This window comes from Schistocerca americana, chromosome 2 (assembly GCF_021461395.2).
Source record: "Schistocerca americana isolate TAMUIC-IGC-003095 chromosome 2, iqSchAmer2.1, whole genome shotgun sequence".
Lineage (NCBI taxonomy): Eukaryota > Metazoa > Arthropoda > Insecta > Orthoptera > Acrididae > Schistocerca > Schistocerca americana.
Window position 1 is genome coordinate 1,049,589,004 of NC_060120.1, and position 25,336 is coordinate 1,049,614,339.

The 25,336-nt window shown below is 39.3% G+C and overlaps 1 protein-coding gene across 2 annotated transcripts in view; it reads left to right on the plus strand.

The window, feature by feature from the left end:
• The first annotated feature begins 20,879 nt into the window (after window positions 1–20,879).
• LOC124596455 (angio-associated migratory cell protein) overlaps window positions 20,880–25,336 on the plus strand; it is a 49,931-nt gene continuing 45,474 nt past the window's right edge. Inside the window, exon 1 of one of the 2 annotated variants that reach the window (XM_047135589.1) lies at window positions 20,880–21,010. The gene's annotated coding sequence lies outside the window, so the exon portion shown is untranslated. Of the gene's footprint in view, window positions 21,011–21,035; window positions 21,144–25,336 lie in introns of those variants that run through there. The other variant, XM_047135590.1, reaches the window with a different exon arrangement.

Sequence of the window (25,336 nt, forward strand, 5' to 3'; positions counted from 1 at the left end):
CTAGTCAGTGAGCAAGTCCACACTAGCATTTGCCGGTGTGTTGACTATAAGTCTACAGTCAACCCACAAACTGCTTTTGACCCTTATCCATTGCCACGCTCTGAGGATCTCATGAACACATTAGGCGCTGGACTGTACTTTTCAAAAATTGATTTGCGCGACGCATATCTTCAAATACCACTAGATGAAGAATCTCAAAAAGTGAGTGTAGTGAATACTCTTTTGGGCTTGTTTAAATAATTACGTTTGCTTTTGGCAGTGCCTCCGCACCCGCCATTTTCCAACAGTATTTAGAACAACCGACTGCGCAAGTACCAAACTGTTCAAACTATTTGGAGAATGTTGTCGTAGCAGGTCGTGCAGCTGAAGAACACATTGAAAATTTGCGTGCTTTGTTTCGTGTGTTGTCTGATGCAGTGCAGACTGGACAAGTTTGATTTTTTTAAAACCTGAGTTGCAGTGTCTTGGTCATGTAATAAATGATAAGGGTGTACATCTTCTTCAGTTGCATTTGTTAGCCGTGAGAGATTTGCCAGTTCCTCGCAATGTCACAGAATTGCAGTCAGTCTCAGGGAAAATAAACTATTATATTCGGTTCATACCGAATGCTGTACAAATTGCGGCTCCATTGCATCGCTTGCGTCGCAAGAATGTCTCCTTTGTTTGGACAGATGAGTGCCAAGCAGCTTTTCAAAAACTTGATGATGCATTGCTCAGTGGTCGATGCTTAGTTCGCTTTGATCCTGACAAACCAACTGCATTGCAAGTTGACGCTTCCTCTTGCGGGATAGATGCAGTGCTTTTGCACTGAACTGGTGATGAAGACAAGCTCATTATTTCACGTAAAAAGTGTTGTCCAAAGTTCAGTGTAACTACTCACAAACTGAGAAAGAGGATTTTGCTATTGTGTATTGTGTCACCGAATTCCATCACTATTTGTATGGCAGAAAATTCTACTTAGTAACGAATCACAAGCCACTGCAGTCATTGTTTCATCCGATGAAACCGCTTCCTGTACAAACTGCCCAAAAATTGCAAAGATGGGCTTTGCTGCTGTCTCAATGCCAGTACTAGATTTTGTATCGTCCGACGGCTCGATGTGGTAATGCAGTCGCTCTTTCACGTCTTCCGATTGGTCCTGACACAGACGTTGACACTTCTGCTGCATCTTGTTGTCACATCGATGCTCAGGATTCTGAACTGCTTCAGTCTTTTCCGCTGAACTATAAGGAAATTGCACAGGCCAAGGCAGCTGATTCAGATTTGAACATTTTGCTAACATACATTCGCTCATCTTGGCCTCGTTCTTTGCATAGCATAAACATCTCTGTTGTGCGCCGATACTTTGCGCGTCGCCATAGCCTCGCAACACAGAAAGGAGTGATTCTTGTTCAAAATGACGGTGGACAGTCACGTGTGTTGATCCCTAAAGCTTTGCAAAATGTAGTGTGGCAGTTACTTCACGGACACTGGGGGATCGTTCGTACGAAACAGTTAGCGCGTCGACACTGTACTTCCTGTTAACTCGCAGTATGTGCTAACGAGAATTGCATCTTCCACTTGAATCTGCTATTATGAAGTCTTACTGATTAACAGTACTACAGCAAAATTTAATTTAAGATCAATACTCGATACAAATGGTATAACGGCTTGTTTATAGCATTTAGTCTCTTCTGCTCAACAGTACTCATTACATGTTGGAAATGGTGCCCTATGCAACTCATAATCATTTTAGCATGATTTTATTTTATTGTACGCCAGTACAGCCGCAACAACTTATAAGTAGGCCCATGGACTTCCCATCATTAAAGGACTAATAACAGTAAGATTCCATAATAGCGGATTCCAGTAGAAGATTCCGTTTTCGTTCGTACGGACACACCTAGTTACGAGTTAACAGGTGTAGAAAAGTAGTTTGTCTCCTGATTTGAGCGTGCGAGCGAGCGCAGGACTATCTTCGTGACGTACGCGCCGCGGCCTGTGTTTCTCGTAGGCCTCGTTCACGCATGTGCGGAAAGTCTGTCCTCTCCGCCACAAAAATTCCCTGCTTGGCATAAGTCGCAGGCACCGTGGCAACGTGTGCACATAGACTGTGCAGGACCTTTTTGAAACACTCGCTGGTTGATTGTGGTTGACTCATACAGCAACTTTCCTTTTGCTTTGCCAATGAACTCGACAACGTCAGGTAGCACAATTCAGGTGTTGTCCTCTATTTTTTGCCTCAAAGGTTTACCCTCAGTTCACGTCAAATGAATTTGAAACGTTCTGTGAACGCAATGGCATACAGCATCTAACTAATGCACCGTTCCATTCACTGTCAAATGGCGAAGCGGAACGTTTTGTCCGAAACTTTCAAGCAGCAGATGCCGAAGCTTCGCTCCGCACACACCAGGAATCAAGCATTGCAATTTTTTCTCGCCTTCTATCGTTCACACTCATGGGATGGACTGTCGCCTGGGGAATTGCTTCACAGCCGCCGCCATCGCACACTGCTCCACCTGCTCCACCCTCCTGAGCATCCGGCGCCGAAGGAAGGCCGCAAGTATCGATTCACATCGCATGATATTGTCTTTTACAGGGTTTTTAGCGGCAGCAGACCGTGTGCGCGAGGCGAGATCTCCGTCGACTTGGCGCTAACATGTATCTTATTTCAGGTCCAGATGGCCTGCAGCGCCGAAATCAAAATCAACGTCGCTCTGTCATGTGCTCGATGATCTTTCAGTGTCTCTTCCCCCAGATTCACGGATCCCGAGGACAGCGCGGCCGTAGCAGCCGCCAGAGGGTGTCATCACGACACCGCGGGACGACCCCATGGAGACGAACCCTTCGCCTCCTCCTCCGCCTCCTCTCTTCCTCCCGATGGAGCTGGACCCGCCCACACCGCAGCAGTCGCCACCTCCTTCATCTGGTTCATGGCATCAGGGCATCAGGAAGTGGACACGTACCCTTCTGGTCGTTTTCCGGCGAACGTTTCCGTCAGAACGAAAGCCGGATAACGGGTTACAACTGGAAGATTGACGTCCCCTGCAGCCAGCAGTGCGCCCACACTCTTGCCTCCCCCGTCGTTGTCGCACTACCTACACGACGACGGTACGTCGCTTTCCGGAGGTGGAGGCGGGAGGGGGGGGGGGGGGGGGAAGGGGGGAGGAATGTTCCGGCGTAACGACCAGCGCCAACACGAAGATCAAGGACGACACAGCAGGGAGGGCTGTGAGACGACGTCAAGCAGCAGCACGCTGACTAGGACGTCACCACGGCTGGAGCGGCATCTACTCGAAGAAAATAAGAGCGATGCGCCACCTAGCCGCGGCGGTACTGGTATAGGGGACTAGAAGAGTCACACTAGAGGAGGTGCACTAGAAAAGCTACAGTGATATTAACGATAGCAGTGACTTATGAACTTGTGTGATTAGCTTGCATTGTAATTGTATATATCAAAGGACATTGATTATTTGCATATCACCAATTAATTGCGACCCATCATGCAGACATGAAAGTTAAGTATTGTCTGTTCAATTACTGTAATAAACTCCATTAAAATGATTTGCTAGTGCGTTGTCTAGTTATCCAAGAAAACAGCTTCCTAGGCACCCTATAAGAGACGATTGGGCAGGATGCCACAGTGACAACCGAAAGTTTACAGACGGCCTAGCATGTGTCTAGCTTCCTCACGATATGCTTCGAACCTCCCCACCATAGGTTACTGTTAGCTTTCTTGCTGTGACTTGCTCTCTAATGTTCGTGATCAATGACAAAAGTTCATAAAGGTTTATTTTAAAAATTATTGCTGTTAATACTAGTACTATGCTGCTGTTACTACCACTTCTACCTCAGAAATGTGAGGAGGCCCAGCCTCCCTTGCGTCCTCTGAGAGGACTGCCCTCTGCTAGCCACTGCTCACACCCAACAATGACCCTGAAGTGGTTACAGAAACAGAACATGCACAACGAGTTTCTGCTAAAGTGCGATATCGGTGGTACGAGCAGGTCTATATCTGTAGCATGATGGGGTATATAGAGAAGACGACTGCTTATGGGGGTCAACTAAAGAATGGGATACAACCCATTGGCTTTGACCAGTGATATCATAGTTTACTCATAGATATTAATGCCTTTATTTTAGGCCATAGATAAAAAGTCGGTTATCTTCTGTAGCGAGGCGTCATCATTGTAAATCGAAATATATGAACGTATTTTTATGTGACAGGGTACATTGTGTACGATTTTTGTTGCTTGTATTAATTTAAATCGTTTGTTTGTTTTAGTTCGTTTGGTACTTGTTTTCATTCTTAGTGAGTTTGAGATATTTTTGAAGAATTGCTTTCCATTCTGGACAATTTTTACTTTTAGATTTTTGTTTGTGGGTATGGATTTATCTATTTCTATGAATATGGAAGATTTTAAGCAGGGTTCGTTAACTGCAGTATGGAATACTAATTTTACAGTTGTCACTGCAAAGGAATTTAAAACTGCACGCATGACGATACTGGTTGCTTCACTTTTGTATGCACAAAAAATTTGATCAGTATTTTGCCACTAATATTTATGGAATTAGTTGTAATAGTTCTGTGTGTGGCTTCATCAAAAACTTTAGAAAAATTTATGTGTATTTTAGTAGTGGAGGAAATCTCTTAAAATCCATCAAATTATGTCTTTTGAAAAAAGTGGTACATAGTAGCATCTTTCATAAAACATTCACAGGCAATAACCTACGTCATGTAGTCTGCCCATCTGGTAGTGAGCTGTAGAGTGGCTACCAGAGAGCTATCTTTCAACCACAAGCGTTCTTTGTCATGAACTGTAATGGAAGTTGTAAAACCTATATAAAGGGGTCTTAATGACACAAGATTACTAGCGAAATAGAATCCTATAACTCAAATAAGAGTTTTAACGTCTGTGCATGAGAACAGATTCAAAAAGCTGTTCTGGTAGTACTCAATACTCTTAAAATAAGCATGCTGGACGCTCTACCATGTTTTATTGATGGTGCAGTATCAAGGTTTAAGATTATGGAATTAATGATATTGTCTGATGCACTAAATATGCAAAGAGGTTTAATTATACAGACTGCTGGCGACTGTTCAAAATAGAGAAATCAGTGTTTGAACTCACCAAAGAAATATGAATAAGAAGGATAAGTCTGACAAAGAAAAGGGAGAAAGAATATCACTAGAAACAAAGCACTGGTTGGTGTCGCTGAGCAGTTCTAGGCACTTCAGTCTGGAACTGCATGACCGTTACGGTCGCAGGTTCGTATCCTACCTCGGGCATGGATGTGATGTGTGTGATGTCCTTAGTTTACTTAGGTTTAAGTAGTTCTAGGTTCAAAGGGACTGATGATCTCAGATGTTAAGTCCCATAGTGCTCAAAGCTATTTGAACCAGAGCCAGAAACAAAGTGAATATGGATCTGGGATGCATCAATGTTATGCAGGTTAGATAGCGACACAGGTTTTAACTTTAACTTGAATTTCCTTAAAGTTCACTTTTTTAAGCTATGGTATGCAGTGGCTAAAATCTGTTAAAGACGAAGGTCTGAAATTTCGTATACTGGCTTAAGACATACATAACTAAAATGTAGTCTATTCTTATGACTTAAATTTGAAAATTAAAGACGTTTTAAAGAAAAATTATGAAATATTTACTGAAACTTTTAATAGTCATTATTTAAATTTTTAACCATAATTTATGAAAGCTACACATTTTTTTAAAGTTCTGCTTTAAAGATAATAGTGCGAAGAGCTTCCAGAAAAAATCAAGCTTATAGTTCGTTTTTATTTCCAAATCTGTGAACCTACTTTGAATATAAATAATTAACATCCTTTATTTTACTTGCAACACAAAATAAAATTCAGAAAATAGCCATGAGGCCAAACCTGTGCTCCATACCCAAAAGTATCCCCAAAGGATCTGTTAAAAGATGGTACACATTGTATGGGCTTCCAGCTCTTATTATTTGAGCTACACTATTTAGAAAGTTATACCAGTCCCCTTAAGCTGCACAACAGAAGCACCCTTTAAACCCTGTCACAATCATAAGTAGTAAACAATTATAAACAATAATTATTGATTGTAAACAGAGAAAAGTCTGAAGTGGGCCAAACTTATAAGCTTCATAAACAAAAAAATAAGTGGCATACGCTGCTGAATGAAATTTCTTAACAAATGTACAATAAAATCGCTAATAAAAAATTTACACTGTACAACTAATGAACTATTACTGGGGAAACTCTGATATCAGAAGTTGCTTTATAATCCAAATTCGACTTAGAAGGATACAGAAATGCATCCTTCATGAGATTATGCAATCCACTTTTTATTTTATTTAATTTGTTCCTTAAATCATACCTATACAATGTTTGTTTGTTTGTTTGCTATTTTCTTTTTGTCTTATCTACATTGAAACGTCCCTTTTCAACAATTCTACACGAGACTGTGCTTAACCTGACACACAATATTTTGTTAGCGCAACGCAATCTGACTTTCAAAATTCCCTACAAAAGAATGGCCCTGACTAACATTAAACTATACCTTTCACAAATCACTTACCTCACAAAAATCTTCGCTGCTCAAGCTACTGCAATACAGCGAGCGCCACTACTGCCAGCTAAATAAAAGATTCAAACTATGGAAGGCACTAACTACTGATAGGGATAGTTAGCAAATGAAAGATATTAGTAGAGAACAAACAATGTATTTACCTTGATATCATCATATATAAATATAGCAGTTCATGAAAAATTTCAAAACTCCGCCATCTCTCTCCCCACATCCACCACTGCTGGCGGCTCACCTCCAACTGCCCAACGCTACGTGCTGTTCACATCCAGCTGCCGCTGCCCAACACTACAATGGCGAGTATTACAACAATGCAAAGCAGACACAGACTGCCCACAGCACAGCCAGTGATTTTCATACAGAGGTGGCGTTACCAATAAAAAAACCTAAACAGCCTACTTACATAGCCCCCATGCTCCCCACAAAAAATTTTTACAAATTGGATTGGGCAGTGGCCAATACAGATTTGAAAAAATTTTTTCATAATTACAATAACAAAGAAATCAAATGCACACACTTATTGATACAATGTTGGTCAAAAGCTAAAAATTTCTCACAGTCCATAAAGACAGTCCTAATCGTACATAACAGGAGAATAGCAGTGTTTTTCTCAATGTCTGAGCAGTAAAAGAAAATGCACACGGAAGTAGTGGATTTCCATGCAGTCTTGAAGAAGTAGTGTTGTCCTTCCAACGGAAAGACAGTGCTGACTCGACATGCAGACAGGTAATGGGCCACAACAGAGTAAACCCACAGCAGAGTCAGTCGAAATTTTGAAGAGTATTGGTAGGTAGGTCATCACAGAGCAGACCCACTGTAGTCCTGGTAGAGATTACGGTATTGGTGGGCCACCAGAGGTGCAGACCCACTGCAGTCCTTGTAGAAATAATGGCATGGTGGGTCATCATAGATGCAGACCCACTGTAGTCCTTGTAGAGATAATGGTACTGGTGGGTCATCAAAGATGCAGACCCACTGCAGTCCTTGTAGAAATAATGATATTGATGGATCATCAAAGATGTAGACCCACTGTAGTCCTTGTAGAGATAATGGTACTGGAGGGTCATCAAAGATGCAGACCCACTGTAGTTCTTGTAGAAATAGCCAGCAGCCATCTGTTGTGACTGTGCAGGTGCACAATCACCGTTGAAGAGTCTTGCGGATAATATAGCAAGTCCATAAACCACCACTTGTGCACTCACAAAGTTTTTGAAATTGTCCTTAGAACCAGCAATGCTGTTATCCAGTCCCTTGCTGAATCATTAACACACGTGCAAACACTATCAGTCCCGACTTCTCACATATTGTCCATGTACTATGACCAACAGAAACGTGTGCAGTGAAATGTTACTTAATTTGAAGAACTGGTAACAATTACAATTTGGTAACATAAAAATACAATAACAAAGGTACAAAATACATCATTAAAGAACATAATAATACAGATAACATTTGTAGTACAGGCTTTACAAAAGAATACAAATGAACATATACATCAGCATTACATGAATTATGACATGAGTACAAAAATAAAAGATCAGAATCACTTTCGAAACGTCAACTTCACACATGAGCATTAAAACGAAACAGAATAAATAATGTGTAAGCATATTTATAAGGTAAATAACATATTATTAATGCCAATTATATTCGAGGATAACAGTATTCCTCATCATAGTGAATGTAGCTTAATATTAAAAGAAAAAAAAATTCTATGAAACTACACAGAGACAGGAAGAAAACAAATACACAAGGGTACACAAACATATAGTGGGATAATACAAAAGGAAAGGACAGGGTTTGTTGTACTGCAGTATTTTGCAAACAAAACTCTCTTTACTTCTTGGAGATCTCCCTTCATTCAACACTATTCCCAAAAAGTCCTATCTATACCTGCTTTCTGTATTCTATTCATATTTTTTTTCAATATAATTATTTCTCAGTGCACAATACTCATTTTGGCCCAAGTCTGTTTCATATAACTTCGCAACGCATTCTTTACCTACTCTCCATAGTCAGTTTCTTATATAGTCTACCCCTCTTAAGCTAACTTAAATCTACTGAGCTCAGATGCTAAACTAAGGGACGAGGCAATGCAGCATCACATAACAAATTATCACAAACAGCAATGCAAAAAAATGGAAAATTGCAAAGCAAGCTACAGTAAATATAAATTACCAAGCAATGCAACATTACAACTAATATGAGCCAATGTACAGTAGCAAGAAAAATAAGTCAGTAGTAAAATTAGCTTAACAGAGTAACACAATTTAAAATTCAGTAGCACTATGCCTGGCAAACAGCAGCAGCAAATATAAAAAATATAAAACTTATATCTATACATGACAAAGCTCAAGCAGAAAAAATATTACAGTAAAAACAACAATGCAGATAAGGGAAATGTATATTCACATCTTAATATCTATGTAATTAAAGTGGTGCACCACAACAACTGATTGTAAAAAGAAATGTTACCATGTACTTGAAAAGAAAATTATGTGTTACTGTTACTAGTTCCTTCTTATTGTTCTTTCCTTTCCAAGTGCTCCTTTTTTAAAGAATGTGGATCATAAAATAATTATTTAATAGATCTGTTGACAGAAAGTGTTCACATTAGCAAATGCATTTTATTTTATAAAAGCAATGCTGCAACACAGCTGGAAACCAGATATCAAGTGAAATAAGCAACTACGAAAAGCAAAGCATAAAAATATCATTCAATAGTCATGTGGCATTTCGTAAGTCAGTAGCTCTCAACTCTCATAGAAAGACACTTGTCATAATCAGGTGTGCAGATGTACGAATATTTCCCATCAATTCATAAGCATTGCAGTAATTAGCACAAAGTACGAGTAATCATATGTTTTCAGGTAATGAGCATGTATTATTTGTGATGCTTTCTACAAAGGAATGTCAATAGCAAGGTTAATGGAAGTAATGAGGGTGTCGCATTTGCAATATTTTCTCTAAAGGAATGCCAATGGCGAGGATAAAGGCCTGCCTTTTTTCTTTTTTTTTCTTCCTGTGCTCTGAAAGGCACGATCTAATGGCTTTTTCTCCAGGCGTCTGACACAGCTGGGTGCCCACGACGCATTATGTGCAGGTAGTCACTTAATTTTCTTACGGAAATATTTACGACAACAGTTTCCGCTACAGTGGCAGTCTCATATAAAAAATTTCAGAGGTCAAGAATTAGAAACAAAACCCTATAAATATAACAGTGTCCAAAAAATTTTCGCCAGCATTGTGATACATTCACTCATATACACACATTTCATAACTCTTAAAGTACGATTCTTGGTTTCCAACAACCTTTTTCACAAATCAGAGTCCCTAATCACTACTCATTATTCCTTACCTTATTCGTCGACACTTCTTCAGTATTTCATCATAAGAAATACGTAGCATAATCAAACTCCTCATATAGCATCAGCTTATTAATCATAAACATACCTCAGCAGCATAATACACATCGTCGTCGTAATAATAACATCATAACACCTCAGTCAAATCTCAAAATCTTCGTAGCTTCCTCCAATAATTTCAAAACCTAAAAAAATTCTCTGCTCATGTCAATAGTGTCATCTACCTCAAACGTACTTTAAAAATCATGATCTCATACCAAATATATCATTCAAAGCTCTCATAGTATCACAATGGTTCCAAAAAAATATGAACAGTTCACTAAGTACAGACAAAATACAATTTCGTAAGTGTGAAGTTATCCAACGGTATAATTACGTAAACATCTGTCACTGATGTAGTAAAAAAAAGTTTGTCTCTCTCAGTTAAATGATCAGATAGCTGTGTAATTATGTGTTAGAGAAATATGGTACCGATGTGTAAAGTTGTATAAGCAAATACCATATTAGGTAGGGCTCCTTGTGGTTGCCACACACATGGTACACAAAGTAAGCGTGTACCCCCCTGAGGATTAATGTAATTATACCCTCAGGTGTTACAGATTACAGCAATGGAATGAAATGTATCACGGAAAACTTTCTTTGTAATTCAAAAATCTTTAAAAATAAATGTTTTAAGTACAACATTAATCACTGAAATGCGTGTCCTGCAGCGCTAAATGTGCATCTTGTTGTAAGATAATCTCTGTGGAAGTGTCGTAGTTATCGTCCTCCAAAAGCTAAGTTCTGCAGAAGCCAATGTACTTACCTCATGATAAACAAAAGTGAAATGCTTTGCGTATGGATATCTTAGTTATTACGCTTATTGTTGTGATGAAGAAATTACTGTGCTGTAACGTATTGTTGTGCTATGGAAAAGGCTGTCTCATTGTAGCTATACCACAAAAGTTACTACTAAAACGTGTTTTACTTTGCAGAATAAAACAGAAAAACTGTGTAGAAATAAAACAGAAACACTACAAAAGCAACATTGTAAATTGTCACTCATTAGAAGCGTCGTGATAAAACCGTGTAGTTGTCACTTAAACTAACCACGGTGTCGTCTGGTATCTCACAGAAAGTACATTAAACCCAGAATGTATTTTCAAGTAAACCAAAATGTTGCATTAAAATCTCATTAGCAGTACCAGTATGTGTCCTAAGTATGTAAGCCTGATAGTCGTTACGTAATCGTGCAACTAACAAGCAAGAATGTACAAATACAACACTGTGTCGTCTGTTCACTATAACAATGCATTCGTAATTTATGTTTAAATATGTTCCCTAGGTTCTAGACTGGATATTTAACTTCAAACATTGTTGTATGTTAGCAGTTTCTTAAGTCTAACACAGCATACTAGTAATGTAAAGTGAAAAGTTATATGGCAAAGACAAAGTTAAAAAGCAGATTATCTTTCAATAAACGGTTTTACATGTGAAATGTGGTGTAAACCTTTACTCTTTCTAGTGCGCAGCGTTTCAACTTTAACGCAATTATCATTTGGTATACGTCGGTAAAGGATACTGGAATTTTTCTCAAGGTTAGCGTCTGTGTTATTTTTCTCTGAGCCAGCCGGCGCACGTGGGTGCCTGCGGCGCGAGTCATTGTCTGCCTCTTTTTTGGCGCGCGTCGTTATTGGGATTAGGAGACCTAACTTCTACAAATTCGCCTTGCCGAGAGGGCCCAGCTCTGTTAGAGTCCCGCCAGTTCTGATGAAATTCACGTCTATCGTTATGATTATATCGTCTGTCGTCATGTCGGTAGTTCCTGTAGTTTCTTTCTTGTCGGTCATGTGGTGGAGAATTTCTCCCTGAATCGTAACTGCGCGCTGGACCGTTGCGTCTGAAATTATTCTGTCTCCCTTGATAATAACAGTTCTGGTTACCATATTGTCTGTTTCTATGATTGTCTCTGTCATATTCATTACTACGGAAATGTGATCTTTCTTTGTAACTATTATTACTCTGCCAGTGGTTGTCATATGGGTGGTGTCTGTTTTGGTCACGATTTGCATTGTAAGAATAGCCTTGTCGTGTCCAGTTATTGTTTCTGTCATCGCGGAATTGTGACGTATGTGACCTGTAGTGATTGTTTTCCTGTTTTCGCATCCCGCGACGGTCTGTGTCAATTTCCAGTTCTTGTAACAGTCCCTGAAATGCTTCAATGTCGTCTTTGCAACGTCCTGCTAAAATAATGTGTCGTAAATGTTCAGGCAATTTGAGTAAGCAAATGCGGATGAGTTCTGAGGGGCTGTATGGGTTTGAAAGATATTGATTCTTATGCAACATGTCCTCAAAATATTTGACAAGACTGGAAAATTCAGATTGTTCAAAGCGTTTCATCATCATGATGCTATGTTTCAAAGTGTTTCATCATCATGATGCTATGTTTTACACGGTCTTGTGTAGCGTGAGACCAATATGCTGAGAGGAAGGCATGGTAAAACTCTCCTTCACTGTGGCAATCGTGAATTACCGATCGCATTCTTACAGCTGGTTCATTCTCCAAGTAGCCACACATAAATTCTAATCTGTGTTCTGACGACCAGTTGGGAGGAAAACAATGCGAGAATTGATGAAGCCATGCTTGTGGATGAATGTCGTTGCCAGAATTCTTAAATGTTTTGAATTTACGTGTAGTAATGAACAGCTTATAGTCAAAGTCATCATGTCGGCGAGTCGCATATCGGTCATTGTTACGTCGTTTCGGCGGTTCCATTTCATAATTCGGTGCACATTCCCAATTTCTTTCATAACTTCCGAAATGCCCTGTGTTATTATTTTGTGGCTGTTCCGTATTTCTGTGTCCCTCTTCCCGTATTGGGGCGCGAGTATCCTCTGAAATACGTAATTCTTGTATTACCTGTGTCAGCTGATCTTGTACTTCTCGGATTTCTCTTTTGTACTGTGTATTGATTTGATTTTGATTCTGTTTGAATTTTTAATTTGTTCATACTCTTCTGTGTAAGTGAAGGCTACAGGTCTTGTGTCATTCAGATCATCATCTACCTTTGTAGATAAGTTAGTGACCTTATCCGAAAGTTCGGCTACTTTCTCCGATAGTGAACACATTTCCTCGGCGTGTTTTTCTGAATCAAGTTTCAGAGTGTCCATTTGTGTTGAAATCGTATCTACTGTGTCCTTTAAGTTTTCTTGAGTTTTTGCAAGTTGCGTAACCGAATCGGTAGATGCAACTAAGTCAGTTTTAGCTTGCAAGGTGTTGTGATTTTCATGAACAATGGTTTGCAGTTCTTTTATGGCTGCTTCGTGATTCTGTAATACATTTTCATGCCGCGAAAAAATGGGTTGAAAATGCTCACAAATTTGTGTTTTTATGTCATTACAGACTTTTTGACATTTCGATTCAATGTTATGTAACTCACTAGTTAAATCTTCACGTGTTTGTTCAAGTGTGGTATCTAACTTTTGAAGATTTTGTCCCATTGCGTCTAACTGTTGCTGTGTTTGTCTCTGGTGTTGCTCCATTGTGTCTAACTTTTGAAGATTTTGTTCCACTGTGTCTAACTTTTGCTGTGTTTGTCTCTGATTTTGTTCCATTGTGTCTAACTTTTCAAGCTTTTGTCCCATTTGTTGCATTAATTGTAATAACAATGCACTGGTGTCTGAAACATGTTCCTCAGTGCTTTTCGGCAGTGAATTTGCACCGGCAACATTCACATTTTGACAAGCGGAAAATGTGTCTTGACTCATTTGAGAAAACGGTGAGAACCCAAAACCTGAGTCTGCAGTATTTGCAATATTGTGTTCTGTCATTCCCGATTCCTGAGGCGAGCTGTTGCCGACCAATCGATCGATAACGCTTCTCTGTTCACTATTTGTTTCACTGTCTGCGCCATTGTTTGCCGCCCGCTCCATTTCCCTATGCGCAATTACCAAATTACTACTTTGAACATTAGTTAATTCATTACCCAGTGGTGCTGGCAAGCTACGCTCGTCGTCACTATCATTTCTCAATTTACTTTGGAGCCTAGTGTTACGTTTTTCACACGCCATAATTGTCACAATATTTCACACGATAACACAGAAAAGCACAATTTGAAGTGCAAAAATAGGAGAACACATTAACATAGCACTGAAAATAATATCTAGTTAATTGCAAGCGTAGCTGCGAAATACTTGGTGCAAATCTATATGCATGCCACAACTGTTTTACTGTACAACAATGAAAGGCTACAACTACAAAGGGGATTCTCTCTACAATTACGCGCTAGCAATAAACAAAAGCTACACTAAATACACAAACTACAAGAAAAAAATCAGAAGATTCCAGTGAGGTATCCTAGGCTAAGGGTCGACATATGAAACGTCCCCTTTCAACAATTATACATGACTGTGCTTAAACTGACACACAATATTTTGTTAGCGCAACGCAATCTGACTTTCAAAATTCCCTACAAAAGAATGGCCCTGACTAACATTAAACTATACCTTTCACAAATCACTTACCTCACAAAAATCTTCGCTGCTCAAGCTACTGCAATACAGCGAGCGCCACTACTGCCAGCTAAATAAAAGATTCAAACTATGGAAGGCACTAACTACTGATAGGGATAGTTAGCAAATGAAAGATATTAATAGAGAACAAACAATGTATTTACCTTGATATCATCATATATAAATATAGCAGTTCATGAAAAATTTCAAAACTCCGCCATCTCTCTCCCCACATCCACCACTGCTGGCGGCTCACCTCCAACTGCCCAACGCTACGTGCTGTTCACATCCAGCTGCCGCTGCCCAACACTACAATGGCGAGTATTACAACAATGCAAAGCAGACACAGACTTCCCACAGCACAGCCAGTGATTTTCATACAGAGGTGGCGTTACCAATAAAAAAAACCTAAACAGCCTACTTACAACATACATACAATGTTCACAGATATAACATGTGTTATGTCAGAAAACTGAAATAATGGTGGATCATGATTGTGAAATAATGGGTGGATATTGCAATTTTAGCAGCCATGAGATAGAATTTTATAAAGTATGTTTTCAAACTACACTACTGGCCATTAAAATTGCTACACTACGAAGATGGCGTGCTACAGACGCGAAATTTAACCGACAGGAATAAGATGCTGTGATATGCAAAAGATTAGCTTTTCAGAGCATTCATACAACGTTGGCGCCGGTGGCGACACCTACAATGTGCAGACATGAGGAAAGTTTCCAACCGATTTCTCATACACAAACAGCAGTTGACCGGCGTTGCCTGGTGAAACGTTGTGATGCCTCGTGTAAGGAGGAGAAATGGGTACAATCACGTTTCCGACTTTGGTAAAGGTCGGATTGGAGTCTATCGCGATTGCGGTTTATCGTATCGCGACATTGCTGCTCTCGTTGGTCGAGATCTAATGACTGTTAGCAGAATATGGAATCGGTGGGTTCAGGAGGGTAATAAGGAACGCCGTGCTGCTTCTCAACGACCTCGTATCACTAGCAGTCGAGATGACAGGCATCTTATCCTCATGGCTGTAACGGATCGTGTAGCCACGTCTCGATCCCTGAGTCAACAGATGGGGACGTTTGCAAAACAACAACCATCTGCACGAACAGTTCGACGACGTTTGCAGCAGCATGGACTATCAGCTTGGAGACCATGGCTGCGGTTACCCTTGACGCTGCATCACAGACAGGAACACCTGCGATGGTGCACTCAACGACGAACCTGGGTGCACGAATGGTAAAACGTCATTTTTTTCGGATGAATCCAAGTTCTGTTTACAGCATCATGATGGTGCATCCGTGCTTGGCGACATCGCGGTGAACGCACATTGGAAGTGTGTTTTCGTCATCGCCATACTGGCGTATCACCAGGCTTGATGGTATGGGGTGCCATTGGTTACACGTCTCGGTCACCTCTTGTTCGCACTGACGGCACTTTGAACAGTGGACGTTACATTTCAGATGTGTTACGACTCGTGGCTCTACCCTTCATTCGATCCCTGCGAAACCCTACTTATCAGCAGGATAATGCACGACCGCATGTTGCAGGTCGTGTACGGGCCTTTCTGGATATAGAAAATTTTCGACTGCTGCCCTGGCCAGCACATTCTCCAGATCTCTCACCAATTGAGAACGTCTGGTCAATGGTGGCCAAGCACCCGGCTCGTCACTATACGCTGGTCACTACTCTTGATGAACTGTGGTATCGTGCTGAAGCTGCATGGGCAGCTGTACCTGTACACGCCATCCAAGCTGTGTTTGACTCAATGCCCAGGCGTATCAAGGCCGTTATTATGGCCAGAGGTGGTTGTTCTGGGTACTGATTTCTCGGGATCTATGCACCCAAATTGCGTGAAAGCGTAATCACATGTCAGTTCTAGTATAATATATTTGTCCAATGAATACCCGTTCATCATCAGCATTTCTTATTGGTGTAGCAATTTTAATGGCCAGTAGTATACTTACAAGTCGCCATTTGTCTTCCAAAATACCAAAAATATAGTACCACCAGATCTAGGCCATCCTAATAAGTATTGTATGGACCCCCTTGTACAGAAATGACTGCTGCCTAACAGACGTATATCTCTCCATAATTTATGTAGCAACAGTGCATTTTGTTAACACAGTTACTTTCTACACAAATAGCAGAAGTTCAAGACCAGAATTCTTGCTGTTTTATAGGATCTGAAAGGTCAGCTAAAAGGTGTTGAAGCAAATATTCTTTTTGCTCCAGTATTGTCAATTTTTTTCGATTTCTGCAGATTGTGGACTGGAGTTCGATTGTTTGAACAAGAGTGCTTCAAAGTATTTCACAGAATAATAGATGGAAGAGAAAACAGATCTCACGCACATCACACAGTTTAATCTGATGTTAATTTCCTGTCAAGAAACGTCCTAAATTAAAACTCCTTATCGTATCTGCAATAATCGCCAGATGATTTTGCTGCCAAACATAGCGGAGGTATTGATATTATGGTGCTAGTCAATCCAATAGTTTTCAAATACAGATAAAAGAGCTGTTGTGGAACATTGGCATAGCTTCCTATCTGGATATTTTAAAGTTTTTTTTAGAGTATCAGTTAAGAGACGATTGTCCAAACATCAAACAAGCTATGAATATACTTATGACAAAACCATTAATTGTAGCATACTTTGAACGCAGTTTCAAAAAATTAAAGCCACATTCACACATTCAGCAAAAGTTTCGCCACAGCTAGTGGCATACTATTGCTGCATATGTGAACTCTCACTTTTTTTGACACAACTTAAGGGACTTAACTTTTATCAAGCGACAAAATGTTCAGCTTGTTTGTTCTTTGTTGCTCCACTTTCCTTCCGTCACTGCTCCCTGTTAGCTGTATTTTGAAACACGAGCATTCTGTCGCAGTTATAGCGGAGTAAGTGCTGGTGTACTCCATTCGATTTTAGTATGTTCACAGTTTATAGCTGTAAAAATTGAAAACTGGGATCAGCAAGTACATTTTCGCAGCCTCTGAAACTACAGAAGCAATAACCTATGTCTGATCTTCTGTAGCAGTGTTTGTGTGTTTCGGGGGGGGGGGGGGGGGGGGGAGGGTGAGCATGTGTGCGCGCCTGCACGTAATGTTTGCAAACCAATGAAGTACCTAACAACCTTAAAAGATTTTTGGATGAATAGAGAAAAAAATTTAATATGTAACAAAAAAGGGAGTCGTATAAAGTTCGGGATTTGCGAGACAAGACTCTGTATGCACTATATCAATTATGGATTATAAATGCGGGAAGTATCCCACGAGTGTGCTGTGCCAGCTGTTATTCGAATTGCCCACATCAAAGAACAGAATAAGATTCTAATCTCTTGGAAGTGTGACATGTATGCATATGATATTTACATGTCAGCTGTTGGTTAGTTTGCCATAGCAGACAGCATTTTCGTCTATGACTGCTATATTTTTTTATAAATGTGTATGTGGCCAGTGATTTATCCATCTTCAAAATCTATTTTTGGATGCAACATTTGGGTTTCGTTTTCCTTGTATTTAACTCTTGTCACTCCTTTAGTGTAATAACCTGTCCTATAACACTGATACTTGCTATATCGAAAGCTGTGTAACTGTATAGAATTTGTGGCGTCCTTTGTAAATGGTAGCTCACGGTGTCACTACAAAAAGCCACAAGCTATGACGTCATATTAGTTTCTTGCGCAAACCTGGCCTAAAGATGATGTGGATGCTCTTGAGGTTGAGTGTGGGTGAAAACAGATGTTGCGTTTAGAATATAACGCAGCTGCTAAATTTGACTTCCATGACATAATCAACGAGTTTGCTTCGCTCAAAGCCAGAAAATGAAGAGTAAAATTGTAATAAAGAACACGTCCTGGAAAGCGATATTTTCCCAGCTTTTCAATCCTTTTTCTTTTATTTCTAGTTAGTAATTTATGGACTATTAATAATCTGTAAGGAACTCATAAAATCTGTTATTTATTACACATCAAATCAAAATAAATGTACAGTTACTGCCCTAAACAGCCAGAAGTAGACTTTGTTCTATTTTTATTTTTTTAGAATGTTTATGCAACTTTAATTTATATACTACAATCATACTTCCATTGCTTGTGAGCTATCTTTTATATAAATATACCTATTTAACTAATATTATGCAACATTGCTCCATTTTTTCTAAACTTATTATAAACCTATTAACAAAATTATAAAATTTACTAATTCTATGTGGTAAAAATTGAAGAAACGGAGCTTTTTTCTGAAGGGGGTACAGGATGAACTTGATATAGCTCTGGAGGCAGAATAATTATTATTAAAGTTTCAGAATGAAATTTTCACTGTGCAGCAGAGTGTGCACTGATATGAAATTTCCCAGCAGATTAAAACTGTGTGTCTGACCGAGAGTCGAAATCTGGACCTTTGCCTTTTGGGGGCAAGTGCTCTACCAACTGAGCTACCCAAGTCCGACTCACGACCCGTCCCTGCCACTTCACTTCCGCCAGTACCTCTTCTCCTACTTTCCAAACTTCACAGAAACGCACCTGCGGCCCTTAAAGAACTAACACTCCTGGAAGAAGGGATACTGCTGAGACATGGCTTAGCCGCAGCCTGGGGTGTTTCCAGAATGAAATTTTCACTTTGCAGTGGAGTGTGCGGTGATATGAAACTTCCTGGCAGATGAAATCTGTGTTCCAGACCGAAACTCGAATTTGGGACCTTCGCCTTTCTTGGGCAAATGCTCTTCCAACTGAGCACGTTTCAAGTTTGGAGGGTAGGAGATGAAATAGTGTTGGATTTGAAGCTGTGGGGACAGGACCTGAGACGTGCTTCAGTAGCTTAGTTGGTAGAGTACTTGCCTGCGAAAGTCAAAGGTCCCTAGTTCGAATCTCAGTCAGGTGCACAGTTTTAATCTCCTAGGTAATTTCATTATTGAATTTCTCATAATTTCCGCAGCTTTAGTTGAATGTATGGTTAGTGAGTTCATGGAACAATTCATCATTACCTGGGTTAGATGTGTATAAGTAATCTTAAAGACCTATTAACAAAGTATTGCAGAGTGTGGGAGTATGGCACATCAGGGGAAATTTTATGCTATTAACTCAATCATTACAGTAGAGATGTTAAAGTACCACTTTTGCTAACTGTGTTATGGACAATACTGTACTTCTGCTACTTCAGAAGCAAAGTGTGCTTCATTATGATGGCTTTATTTCTCTAGGTAACTAATTATTCTGAGTTTACGATATTATTTTTGAGAATGATGAGAGTGGAGAAACTGGCCTGCAGTTTTAATATTTTTCATGCTACCTTTCTTTGGTCGAGCAGAAATGATGCAGGCTTTTAGATATTCCAGCAAAATTCATGAACTGAAAGACTTACCTGACAAATTTGTTACTCTAAATTTTATGTTTTCTATGCAAACCTTCGGAATAGAGATCGACATCTCATCTGGGCCTGCTGACATCTTATTTAAAAAAATATTTGTACCATTTTCCTGACTTCATGCTCTGCTGTGGGATATAACATCATTGTGCTCACTATACAATTCATTTTGGGTGCTACAACAGCTTTAGAGAAATGTTGTTGCAGTTTCTCTGCAATCCTGGAAAAATGCCGATAAAAAATTTGCTATTCCCTTTGTATTTTCCATTAATATGGTTCTATCTCATCTTTTTACAGTATGAAGTTCCATACTAAATTTTATTTTCTGTCGATTCACTCTTGATGTAGTGGAACAGAGCGTCACATTCCACACAGAATGTCAGCGGACTGGTGCCAAACTTTAACGTGAAGGCCACTGGGGCAGAAAATTTAAACCGGTCTCGCAATGCTTACTGATGGTGTAGTAGTTGATATTATGCTTTTGATTTCGTAGTATTTATTTTATTTGTAGAGTAAGCGGTACCTCCCAGATACCTTTTGTAACTGCAGCTATACTTTATGAACTCTGGACTACTGGAGTGTATTTGTAAAGAACTGAGAAACTCCAGTGTCTCTGAAACCTCCCTAATAATTGCTGTTATCAATATATTTCACTTAGCTTCTGCTGCTGCGTAAGCGATTACATATGGAAACGTCTCCACAAAAAGGGTTTGACGAATGTATAGAATTTAGAGAACTATCTACATTGTTTTCTGTATTGCATTTGAACCACGTTTTCAAAATAATTTCAGATTCACTTGTCTCTGTCTTATTGATCTTACGTGCATAATGGATGTAAAAGACATAAATATGTGAAATGAAATTCCTCACCTGCAAAATCTTATCTGTTATTTGTCCCCTGAAAAAAAAAAAAAAAAAAAAAAAAAAAAAATCTCTTGCCGCACAACTGAAGGAGCGTCAGCAGAGATGTGGCCTTAGCAAACGGAAATGGGAAGACGTATGTGTCTGGCGGCAAAAATTAATGGAATGTCCCATTCCATGTTTCCAAATGCAACTAAAATGACACTAGTCGAGTGGCCATTCTGGTGGTGTCACTAGAGTGCCGCAACTTTTTTTGCAATGGCGCAAGTCTAATCAACGGAGTGATATCTTAAGGTCCCACATTCTTTGAACATAAGCGCGAAACAACACTCATCAAAGTTAACAGCAAGGAGAGAAAGTGTGAGTATATTCACTGGAGTAATTTGTGTGCTTGTGAATATGTGTGACAAAGATTGAATGCGCTTAATATTTTTTTAAAATTTGTGTAATGATGTAGGCTTACCAAATGTTACGTTTTGTACCACCCTTTACGGTAACTATGAAATATTTCAAACTGATAAGTGTGACACGCTTCCAAATGTCAATAAGGAGTTATATTTTAGTATACAAATAGTCATACGTTGACAACAAGTGGGGAAATTGTCTTGTGGGTTCGTAGGTGTGGTGCAATGCTGTCTGTCTATAATTGTGACATGTGGTCAGCAAGTTCTTAAATATTGCGTAGACTCATATTTGCATATCTTTTATGTTTGACAGATTGTTTGCTTGAAACAGATTTACCTTAAATTGCTGCAAGGTTATTATGTCCGACACTGCAATGCCACGCATGAACAATTTTAAGTCTGGCACTGTATCCAAGCATATTGTTACACAGTGTGCAATTTGTACCTATTACGTTGTGTATACCTGTAATATGCCGAACACTGAGTCACCTAATACATTTCAGAATTTATAAACAAATAGGAATTACCTTCCTGGTTGAAAACTTGTTAATCCGTTTTCCCCCAAGCTATGTTCATTTATCTTGTTTGCTAACATTGACCAGTAACAGTTTGTTTGCTTTGTATTTAGTGTAATGTATACTGTCATACCTCAGTGAGGAACATGAAATTTTCAGTACAGGGCAGGAGCACGTAGCGGAACTATGGCCCAAGATTAGAAGAACAGTTGTAGTGGGCTGGATAGAAATGTACCCAGTAGCATGGTTTATAATGGGAGGGACCTTCTATGGCCACTGTAAAGAAACTTCTAAAGAAACAGAGATTACTGCATAATAGGTGTAAAATTAAGTGTAGGGATATAGATGGATGGATGCTGAAACATGTTTGACTGTCAAGATAGCAGTGGGTGATGCATTCAGTGGCTACTGGAGCAGAATATTGTCAAGTGATACTTCACAAAACCCAAAGAAATTCTGGTCTGTCAGTGTAACCAAAGTTAGTGTCCAATCTCTGACAAATGAGACAGGAACTGAAACGGAATGTAGCAAAGCAGAAACTTGAATGCTTGACTCCATTTTGGAATCTCCCTTTACAAAGCGAAACCCAGAAAAATTGCTCTAATTTAATCCTTGTACCACTGAAAAAAAAAGTAGTAGTATACTATAACTATTATATCACTGAGTCACATTTGGAATCTGCCAAGTCATACAAATACCTGGGTGTAACACTTTGTGAGTGTGTGAAATAGAATGATCACATAGGCTCAGTTCTAGGTAAAGCGGATGTAGACATCAGTTTATTGGTAGAATACTGGGGAAGGACAATCAATCTACAAAGGAGATTGTGTACAAATCACTCATCCAACCAGTTTTAGAATACTGCTTAAGTGTGAGCCCTGTACCAGACAGGACTGACAGGGGATTTTGAACGTATACAAAGAAGAGAGCGGAGTGTGCACTGATAATCCACCAGGAAGTTTCGTATTCAGAGAAGGGCAGCACGAATGATCACAGGTTTGTTTGATCCATGGGATTGTCACAGAGATACTGAAGGAACTGAACTGGGAGACTCGGGGAAGATAAATGTAAGCTTCCCTGAGAAAGTCCATTAATAAAGTTACAGGAACCGGCTAGGAATATACTAAAACACCCTATGTATCGCTCACATAGTAATCATGAGGATAAGATTAGAATTATCACTGTATGCACAGAGGCATTCAGACAGCCATTCTTCCTGCACTCCATATGCAAATGGAGTGGGAAGAAACACTAATAATTGGTACAGTGGGAGATACTTTCTGCCAGGCACCTCATGGTGGTTTGCAGAGTATGGTTCTAATTGTACTCTTTAATTGATGATGTCATCAAAATGGTGGACAGTCTTGTTTCCAGCATGTACAATCTGCCGACCATAACTTTACTAAATACACCCGCGGACAAAGATGTAAAGTACAGGAATAAAAGGAAACTAACGGGACGTCCGCCAAGCTGAATGTATAACAAAGCAAACAGAAACAAAAAATAACATACGCGAAATTCTGGAGAATAAACTGAACAAAAATATGAAAAACACACAACTGAAATCGAATATTTCGTTTGTCGTATACAGCTTAAATTAAAACCACCATTTTCCTCCAGGATTGAATGTAACAGTATTATGAAAAGGAGGGTTGCCACTCACCATACAACAGAGATGTGGAGTCTGTCACAGATAGGCACAGCAAAAAGACTGTCACAAATAAATAAAGCTTTCAGCCAGTAAGGTCTTCGTCAAAAATAGACCACACACTCACTCACGCAAATGTAACTCACACACACGACTGCAGTTTCAGACATCTGAAACCACACTGGCACGCCTGTGTGTGTGTGTGTGTGTGTGTGTGTGTGTGTGTGTGTGTGTGTGTGTCTGCTTTTGACGGAGGCCTAACTGGCCGAAAGCTTTATTTATTTGTGACAGTCTTTTTGATGCATCCATCTGCGACTCAGCATCTCCATTATATGATGAGTGGCAACTTTCCATTTCATAATATTGTCACACAGTACAACGTAGTTATGTCATGGGTCAAAACATGTTGGTGGAATCGGAACCTTCAGTTGACCCAACTACACAGTGCAAAAGTTCAATAAAATCTTGTGTACCCAGCAGCAAATAATTCAGTGCCACGACATACTCAGTGGCCAGCGTAATGTTAGACAACAACATTGTTAAATGTTGTATGTCATTTATTGTTGAAGGAGCATGTACCTAAATGTGTTAATGGGGTGCTCCAGATATAAAAAGTTTTGAAAAGTAAATATTGAGAATGTTCATTTGTCATGTTATACTATGGCCTGACAGGTACAAATTATGGTTAATAAGAAAAGAAAAAAAGGGTTTATACGAAAGATTTCTCTGTTGGCAGAATATTAAATAGGTTTGGAAGAGATGCAATGCTTCCATAACAGCTCAACATTTAATTTTTATTTGAAGTGATAACGTAGATTTCAGTATGGCGTAAATAACTCTGATGATTATGCTACTAAATGTAACAATTATTACTGAATAAACGTATGAAATTCAACACAGGGTTTGAAATATGTGAGCTTTAAGGATTTTATTATCTGTAGTGTGAAGTGAGGATATCGTTTCAGCGGCTATACGTGAGTGTTATGGAATAGGTCCTGAAAAAGCAGTGCAGCTATAGACCCTGCTGAAAGATCCACAGGTTTCCACTTCATTATGCACAAGCAAAATTTCAAAGATTAGTGAAATCTGCAATATGTTAGAGCAGTTGTAATTGTTTGTGTTTTCAAATGCTCCCAGTGTCTGACAATACAGGATGAGTCAGGAGGCAAGTTATGTGCCGAGGAGTGGCAGTGTTACTGATTCTGAATAATAAAAACTTCGTATGGACATGTACTCTGTTCTGAATGGTTTCCAAGATAGTACAAATTTAATATCATTTTTGCAGAAACCAGAACCTCCAGTGAAGACTTATTGCAGTACAAAATTAATCCACATCACTTTCCCTACAAAAAAGGTCCTATTCATTGTGTGGGTCTAATAGTTTGTGCGAAGAGAGTCTGAGAATATTGAAAATCTCGCATGATGCACATTTTGTAGCTTAGGTAGTTTTTGTAGACCAATTTTGAGGCAGTTTCTGGCTTGATTAATCTCAAATGTCCTGTATCAAATTGTTCATCTCAACTTCGTCCACACTACTGTGGTACCCTGTAAACACTGACAATGCTTGAATAATACATAAAATAAAGAACAATATACTTTAAGTATGTTATATCGCAGAAACAATTGGGCAAAGGACATACGCCCACGTGAAATTTTTTGTTCAGAATCACTAATGGTATCACCCCACAAAGCATATACATTTCCTCCTGACTTACCTTGCATATAAAGTCTTTAGACATAATTATTTCCAAATAATATAATTGTTCCTTGTTATCGGAAAGTGGGGTGGTTAAAGTAAAATACTTCAGTGGTTTCATGATCAGAGAGGTAAACTACGAGTTAATTGACGCCTTCAATACTGTTACCATTGACGAATGAGTTCATCAAAATGGTAAACATAAACAACTCATTGGACTCAACATGCCCAACATGTGCCCTATAGCAAGAATTACAGTTATTCTCGTGGTGTCACATTTGTTCGCTTCAGCTTGTAACCAGACTGTCGTCTTTCATCCTATCCTAGACTTTGGATTGTATTACATATAAATCTGCCATCACAACCAGCATTCCAAAAAATAATGCAGGTACAAAACAAACATTTTTTCAGTATTCCAGTGTC